A 9,393-nucleotide genomic window follows, 5' to 3' on the forward strand; every position below is an offset into this window, starting at 1 on the left:
ACTATTCCAGGCAACTGCCTGTCTACCCCCAGACCTACACTTACAGCACAACCACTCACAAACAAACACACACACACACACAAACACACGGGTCCATAGATCTACATCTGTTGATGTGACAAAATAGTCACATCAAGTCGTTTCAAAATATTTTAAAAGACCGGAGGAGCTGAGAGGTGCCAGGAGAGTTGGAGTATGTTAGATACTATAGTGCCTGTTGAGAGAGTGGGTTTTTATTTAAGGTTATTTAAGGGTTGTTTGGGAAAATGTGAGGGGACGATCGAGCCAGGCTTTGTATGACCATTTCATTCGTCCGCTGTTCGAGAAGCTGAACCCAGCAATTATGAAGCAAATATACATGAATTGGCTCTTCAGAACGTCCAACATAGATAGGCTGGGGGTACAGAAATCCTTTACCATTACAGTTAATGGATTGTTGTTAAACACACTACAGAATAATTACATGGTGGAGCTGATTCTAAAGTGCATTCCACTTAAGGTAGGCACTGTTTTTGAAAAGGCCAAATGCCTGAAATAGCAGCTTGGTTCCTCAGTGCAGTGAGAGAGCATTATTCAGTGTGTATCTGTGAAAACCAGCTCAGGATATACTGAATGTTCAAGTGTGAATGAGCTTGATAGTGTGAGCCTGGGATGTTCACCACAATCATTACACTACTACTACTTACTGCTAGACCAGAGCTATTCTTGATAGCGGAATCATTTCACTGGAGGTTCGAATTGTCGAACAGACATCTGCAGATGAAGGACAGAGCATAGGAAGAGCGTCTTAGAGGAAGTGATGTCATTTAAGAGGCACAGCTCCCTTGGTTCTTGTGGCCGGTGATTACACGCCAGTAAGTGTAGTGTGTCGGCACTGTGCTGATGATGCATATATGTTGAGGCGGGGTGTGCGTTTGTGTATGAGGTTGTGTGTGTGTGAGGGCGTTCTGCTGAGAGTGTATTATTAGACAGTGAGGAGTTTTTCTGAAACAGCCATCAGGGCGGCAAGGGGGGACAATGCAACCACAAAAGGCTCCGGGGTCCTGCAGTGAGTTTCTATTTGTAAGCAAACAGGTCAGCAACAACAAGGGCTCATGTTGGCTTCCTTGAATCCTTTGACCGTATCCGGCTCTCCTACTGTAGGAGGCATGTTCACCCAGCTGAGCACCACAGTAGGAACTGGAGCACCCTCACCACCATCATCAAGCCTTCTGAGGAACACCGAGACAGGAGCCAGTATCCCACGGTCTAACCTGACTGACTGACTGGCTGGCTGGCTGGCTGACTGGCTGAATGGCTGACTGGCTGACTGACTGGCGACCTTAGACGAGTCGTGGCGTGCGTGATCTGGTGGAGATGGGAGGATGATGGAAGGGTGGGGGACAGGGTGTGTGTGTGTGTGTGTGTGTGTGTGAGGGGAATGGTGGTGGTGGGAAGGGGGGGGGGTTCAGTGTGCTTATCCTGAACATCCTCCCAGTCACACACAGCAGCAGCATGCACCACGGCGGCCTAGAAAACAACCACACACTCCGGCTGGTATCCATGGCTACCACACCCCCACGATGCTCTCTCCTTATACAAAGGGAAGAACGTGGACACACGCTCACGTACGCACACCTCTACCCATCCACGCCCACACCGATAGACAAACACACACGCGCACACAATCATACAAAAGGCCTGGAGAGTAATAGCCTTTCCAATCCCACTAGATAAAGATGCAACAATAGGTCCCCAGAGACAAACAGTGATGAAACAGTGATGAAACCATGTGTGCCTGGAAGGTCACTGTGCTTTCTGGGAACAGGGGGCCTCTGTCTGCACCACCAGCAGCATCAATCTGTGTAAACACACCCTTCCGCCAGTTTATTTTCTTCGCTCTACTGATCTATTAGGCATGGCCCCTCTGTCACTGTGGGGAGATGTGTTTGTGTGTCTGCTCCTCAGAACCCTGCCCCCCTCAGGGAAGCTTCTTGAAGGGAAGACTGATAAGAACAACAGGCTCGGCACATCACTGACTTGTCTTCGCACAGTCTCCCTCATCGGGGGACTGGATCTGACAAGGCCACAGCCCCGGCAAGAGTGGAAGCGACTGTAACAGCGGACGGAACGTTCCGGAACTCCTGACGAAGTGGCAGCAACACCACGAGAGGCAGAGCAGACCTCTCATCATTAGGCTGGGCCTTCCAGCTAGTGTGAAGTATGTGCTGGTGATGAAAGGTCAATAAGCGATCACTTACGAACGATCGATGAGGTTTGATAGACCTCGGAACAGATGCGAAACAGATGTCTGTCTCGATCCCCTCTCTCCAGACACACAGGGGTGGAGCGAGTCAACCACCTCCAACACGCGCCCTGTGTCAAGTTCTACACGACGACACTATAGCGACTGGTGCTACACATCATTTACGACCCCTAGATTCAGTCCCGTGCGATAATCTGCGTGAGCATGACCGCCATAACTTACTTATGTCCACAATCGACAACTCATGCCGACACCATGATCTCCAGTGGGTGTTGGCACTGTGTCAAACGGTGGCAGTTAACGTGATCTGTGAAGGCTACATGATCAGACTTCTCACGGACGACAACGGCTGCGACCGAAGAATCTTAGGCTTTGGGAGGACCGAGATAGAGTAAGAGGGAACGTATTCCGTCTGTAGATTCTCAGAATGGAGACCTGAAGTGGCTGCTATGAAAAGCAGGGCTGCGCTGATCGCTGCAGTAGTGAAATCTCTCCAGTGGCAGATTTTCACTTTGAGGCAGAGCCACACAGGAGAACCAGATTGAGCTGTAAGAGAAAAAGGGGGATTACAGTTGGTGGGAGTGCTGTTATGGGATAAATACCAGAGGTAACTAGTCTTAGCATGTACTGTTAGCTTCAACGAGACCTGAGAACTGTAGCACAACCTTCATGGTTCTATATATAGACACTCTCTGGGGAGGGGGCTAACTGGACAATTTGACACCCTTCATTTTAGGATACAGTGAGGTGAAATAACATGGTGCCAAACTAAAAACCGTGTGTATCCTAGTTCCTAGACACATACAGTAGACCTGGTATGTGTCTAGGACACCCTGCACTGGAGAAGAACTGTGAACATCAGAGTCCTTCAGTAGCTAATCACACATTTGAGAGGGCTGAATTCCTATTGATTTCCTGAGATCTCAGGGCCTAAACAGTATATAACGGTGGAGCCGCCACAAACAACGTCCAAAGAGAGACTCTACGGTCTGACCACGTGATTCTCTGGATTTTACAGTCTAAATGTGATATCCCAATCCATCTGGATATAGACAATTATCTCGAGGTGAAGCCTAGTTAATGGTATTCCGGTCTCTCCTTCACAGCCAGTCTCAATCGTTAAAATAATCAAATATTATTTCTGATTTGGAGCAAGCAGATTATTACAGTCTTTGGGAGATGGATGAGGGCTGGTGACGTCAGAGCATGGTGACAAACAATAAACCAATCACGGAGGGATTGCACTGTCATTATTCTGCTGTCACTGAACAGATACGATCACACATTGGAGACCTTGATTTCAGCTGTGATGATGTGACATCGGTTGGATGTCATGGTGCGAGACAGGGAGAGGTGGAGACGGGAAAAGAGGGGGGGTGACCGGCGCGTTGGTTTCTCCAGCCGAGTTGGAACCACACAGGAGGTATGGTGAGGTACCTGGTTCTCACCACCTCCTGACTCAGTCTGGATGACATCATGATCGTCTAGCCGAGACGAGTCCAGCAAACACATCCCACACAGAAACAAACACGTGTCTCTCAGTCAGCACACGCACGGCTGAGGTCCAGTAGATACCAGCTGAGGTCCAGTAGATACAGGCTGATGTCCAGTAGATACCAGCTGAGGTCCAGTAGATACCGGCTGAGGTCCAGTAGATACCAGCTGAGGTCCAGTAGATACCGGCTGAGGCTTGTATGCCTGTTGCTGCTGCGGTAATGAACAATCATAGACCAAGGGGTTGGTGACCCGAGACCTCCCTATAGCTGTAATTTGTAGGCTTGGCTGGAAATTCATTTTCGGGCACTACAAAAGACAGCCCTGCTTCTTTTAAGGTCTTCACAGGGTGGCCTTTACTTGCGCTGCAGGGGTTGGCGGGATTTTTAATGGTCTGGAGACAGTAGAAACGGCTCCTTAAAAGCCTTGGAACTCTGTCACCATGAATCATGGCTGGAAGAAATGCCCCCAATCCAAGCCCTCCTCCTCCACACCCATGTGCACAGTGTCCCATTCACATGCAGCCAGCTCTTCAGCCTCACAAACACCTCCAGATCTGTGCCGAGGCTGGGCTATGGGTTGATGCTCGCTCCTCTCCATTTCACAGCCTTCAAATCTGATCCGTCTCTCCACAGCCAGTTTTAATATCTTCCACCTAACGCCTGAAGTCACCGCTAAAATTCGCTATACTCTCGACGCATCAAAAATACATGGAGGAGAGAGAGAAACTTTCTAAATAATGAACTCCTCTCTGCCCAGACCGTTATCCTGGGCAGTGCCTCAGACATGAATTAATGAAGGCTGCATACATCAAACTGCTAAAATGAGACTCGTGTTTTAAAGTCTCTGTGTTCTCTGGTTGTCTCTCCACATCGAAATGATGTTCTATGCAGGACTACCGCGTGGCCCCTGCTACCTGACTGGGGTCCCTGGGGTCCTCTCCCTGTCTAGCTCCGCTGACGCTGCAGATACAAGGCCGCTTACACAGGCTGGAGATACTGCTGTGCACAACCAAACCATAGTCTCCACATAAAGGCTTCCAGAAAAGACTTCCAGTCAGCATTGCGTGACTTCCTCTCTGGAACGGAAGGCACTAACTCAAGGCTCGGGGAAGGCTCCTCAGTGCCGTGTCGAAATGTGTTGTTGGGCCTCACCAGAGCCGACTGTCATCTCCGGCTCAACTTACACGGGTCCACTGCATTTGAGCCAAAGATGGACTTGTCTTTACATGGCCAAACCCATCCAACAAGCACCTGTTTTTACGTGGCCAAACCCACGCAAACAAGCACGGTGAGAGCGCAGACTACGACGACTGCAGCTTCCAAACTACCAATCAGTACAGCTCTGACATCCCTCCATGTGACTGAGATCACAGCTGTGCTCTGTCACCACAATAGACGATGAAACGATCCGAAGCAGAGCCGACGTCTGGAGCTCTGATCCCCGTCTCCCCAAACGGAGCTTCCACCGGGCCTGGAGGCCCAGAGCATGGATGAGAGGTGATCGCCTCGGGGAGGGGGGGGGGGGGGAAACACGGTCGCACAGCCATCCTCAACCACAAACTGTAATCAGTACAAAACTCCTAAGGTTTACTTTGACTCTCCCTCTCTCTTTCCAACACCATCCAAACCTCATACCCACAAAGACTCATCAACAACAAGCCTGTCACAGGCAGTAGTTAGACTTCGCATGACTCATGGTCTCCTGCAACAACGTACTCGCACACACTGACACACACCCCAAATACATACACACACACACGCCAAATACACACACACACACTGTAAAAACACCCACGTTAGAAGAAGCTGTAAAAGATGTGGCAGCAGATGGCCCACAGACTCTCCAGACTGGAGTCTGCTGAGGACTCGAGTACGATCCCTTTATTAGAGCATGTTCGTCAGCTGACATATAGGTTCAGTTTCAATTCTGACCACCTAGCCTTCCTACTGTTGGAGAGACAGACTGGGTTCTGCTTGGACATGTGTGATGGAGACGAGGGCAGCGCAGCTGTCTGTGATGTCACGCATTCATTAGGCAGGTGCTTTCTTCCAAAGCAACTTCCACGACGAGGATTTTAACCTGCGACTGCTTGATCTGCTAGTCTGTACGCAACTGTATCCATGTTGAAAAAAGAGTGACCTGGATTGACTTTCAGTCTTCAGGTCTCTGAGGAAAAAACGATCCTTCACCAGCTGGCTCACCACATAAAGGTCCCAGACACACTTCCTTCAGTATAATAAAGAAGCCTATTCTCAAAATAGCCTCTAAATGTGTGGTTGGTTGGTTGTTTAGAAGGAGCAGAGAAAAGAGATGAGACTAACATGACATCAACGGCTGTTGCATCGATGTCACTGCACAGCCAGGGCCTACTCCAATGTGGTGCTGCAGACACAATGTCCCAGAGATAATGGTGTGTGTGTCTGTGTGTGGGTGTGCGTGTGTGTGTGTTTGAGTGTGTATATCTTGATATTGAGGAAGTGTGTTCTTAACATCACAGCTATTTCCAACCTGCAGCTCTCAGACGTGTCATTCTGAAGTCAGCAGAAGGGGGACAGCCAGGGCTGAACGTTGGTGGCAACGCTACCGATTTCTGAAGAATCTAAATGTTCTTCCCCAAACACAAACATAGTACTAACATGTACTGTACATCAGGGCTGGGCGATATATCGAATGTTAGCGATAATATCGCAATCATTTTGACGACGATGTAAAATGTGAAAATACTGTGAATATGTGAATATCAAATACATTTGTTTATTGATGCAGGTCCTTGTGTTGCTTGTGTTTTAAGATCACCGTCTGGCTCCTCACCCACACACAGACACAGACACACACAAACAAACACACACAAACTGAACATTTTGAAAATGTTGTGCTAGCTTAGGTCTAAAGTATATCGAAGACCTGTATTCTAACCCATCCTTTCCATGACAAGATTCAGGTGTGGGAGAGGTAGACAGTTATTTTCCGACAGGAAACTCTATTTGGTGGGTAAACACTGATACCGATCACATAACCTACCTGTGTAAACTGTCCCCTACTCAGAAGCCATAGTCAGCCATAGTTCTGGCAAATAACCTTATAGTTCATAGTACACATGATTACCTATTCCTGCTGCTCTTCATACAATGCCTGGAGCAGTTGCAGAGAGCTCAACAAGATCTCTCTGCTCTAAACCGTTTATAAAACCGTGTGTGAGCTCAAAATACTGGCTCTTCTAGGTTTCACCTCAGAATATATACCAGTATATAACATCAGTGTTTTGGGATAAACGGTTGGCATGCCATTCTGACTCAAACTTTCATACCTTGTGGCTCAGGCAACCCAACCCTGGGTCAGAGGCAGCCAGCCAATTAAAAGGATTGACATCTCCAATTCATGCATAAGTGGCTTGAATCTTTTGGTAAACTCGTTAAGTGGTCTGGCTCTTTCTTTGCTGGCACATTTAAACAATTCTTCCCACCTACACAATCCACTCTGCATGTCCTCGACTAAACCTAAGGAAAACTCTAATAATGTTAATCCAAAATCAGCATTTTCTTTTTGATTTTGAAACATTTGTCAGATTTATATTACTATTCTTAACAATGAAAAACCTAGGCAAGTCTTGGGTATGTTCAGGCACTTCAGATGATTCTAATCTCATAATCCTTTTTTAATCTTAAAAATTAAGTGTATGTTTATGGAATTCTACTAGAAAGTTAGACATAGAGAACCAGAACAGGATGTTCGCCAGAAACCACAGAAAGAGTCTTATCTGTCCCTTCTAGGAAAAAAGTGAATTTGTACCTTTGTAAGAACACATTACTTACATTGAATTAATCCAAGTTTATTAACCGTGAGAGACCAGGTTCATGGTGCACTGCTTTCCCTTGCACTTAGCTTCCCTGTCCTTTATTTGATAAGAATTGGATTAACTAGATTCTAGAGCTCATTGTTACCATGCTTCCTAGGAGCAGGAAAAATACAACTAGAGTACAAATACAAAAAATATATAATTGATACTCTATTTTAGCTGTTGGTAGGGCCATGCACTGATAGTCACAAAAAAGGACAATTTCCATTCTGAAATATATGACTGCTACTTCTCACAATCTTTCCTCCTTCATAATCCTATTTCTGGTTCCCATACTCTTTATTCCAGACTGTACTCAGACTTTTTCCACATTATTCCCAAAGGTAAGGTGTGGTATTTTGCTGAATTAGTTCTCTGTCACTGTTGCTCTGCTTGCTCAGTGAAAAGCTGTCACATCTGTCCTCTCACGGTGAGAATGAGCCGTAACACAGGGCAGCTTTCACTGCCCACCCAGCAGCCCTGTCGCAGGGGGAGGGGAGCAGGGAGAGGGCGGGGGGGGGGGGGGGGGGGGGGGGGTGCAGCTCCATCTCTTATGGAGCCAAATACAATCTTTCTTTATTGACACAAAAGTGACTGTGATGGTGACAGAGATAATAGCCACTACAGTTAAAGGAATGTGTTCTCAACGCTGGGGAGACTGCTTTCATTACACAACTCAAAACGACATGTATTTCAACTCTGCCTGTAGTGAGAAACCGAAAGAGAGATAGGATGGTGATATTAGTTCAATTCTTGTTACTGTTCCTTAGTCTTCACTCTCTGACACACATGTACACGTCCACGTACACAAAGACCCACACTTACAATCATACCCCTACACTTGTATTTACATAACAGACAGGCCCAAAAGAATACATTCAACTCCTGAACTCTATGAGGTCCAATCCCCCAAAAATGTACTGAAGAAATCTGACTGTGTGACACAGCAGAAGTGGAAATGTGCTTGGAACACCAATTTGGAAAGGATTACCTATAGAACAGTCTGAACTAGGAAAACGTGAGGACAACAGGGCCAAGCTGGCTCCAGATGACTGCTTTTATCAGCTGAGCAATGTATTTCTCCTTTCTGTCCTGAAGCAGCTAAGATAGAAGGGAATAGGAAAGAGAGAGAGAGAGAGAGAGAGAGAGAGAGAGAGAGAGAGAGAGAGAGAGAGAGAGAGAGAGATAGATAGATAGATAGATAGATCTCAGCACTGCAGAGCAGAAGTGTGTTTATATAGTCTACCAATGGATAGGTGATCTGAATGATTAACATTCAAATAATATTTCTCACAGTGGGGGTAAAGCACACCGAATTAACACTAGTAGCCTCTATTAAACCAATTCCTAATTACAATTATCAGGCTGTAGTTATCAGTAATTATGGCTGACAAGTCAAAGTCAGACAAGCAGTGACATGATATAAATTGAAACCAAGGTAATTATATAAACAGATTTTCTTGATGTTAAGCATTTAGTACCTGATTACTCGTACTAATCAGTTAGCCAGTCAGTCACCTTTTAGCTTCAGGGGGGCATAACATATAGATAATAAGATGACCAGTCGCCTTACCAGGTAAATACAAGGATTGAATATATTATTACAATGCTGGTTACGGTTATCAAGCCATTTCCTGTGTGAAAAGAGATGTAATTTGTCAACACAGACACGAATGTTGCCCAATACACCAAATAAAAACAGCATACCCAGTAAAAGCAGTTTCACTTCCCTCGCTGCCTTCTCTCCGTCCTCGCGGAGGTTTTTATCAATCATCTTTGATCTCTCCGCGGCCGCTTTATCTTCTGCACTCACTGT

Source organism: Hypomesus transpacificus, chromosome 9, assembly GCF_021917145.1.
Source record: "Hypomesus transpacificus isolate Combined female chromosome 9, fHypTra1, whole genome shotgun sequence".
In the NCBI taxonomy this organism is placed as follows: Eukaryota; Metazoa; Chordata; class Actinopteri; order Osmeriformes; family Osmeridae; genus Hypomesus; species Hypomesus transpacificus.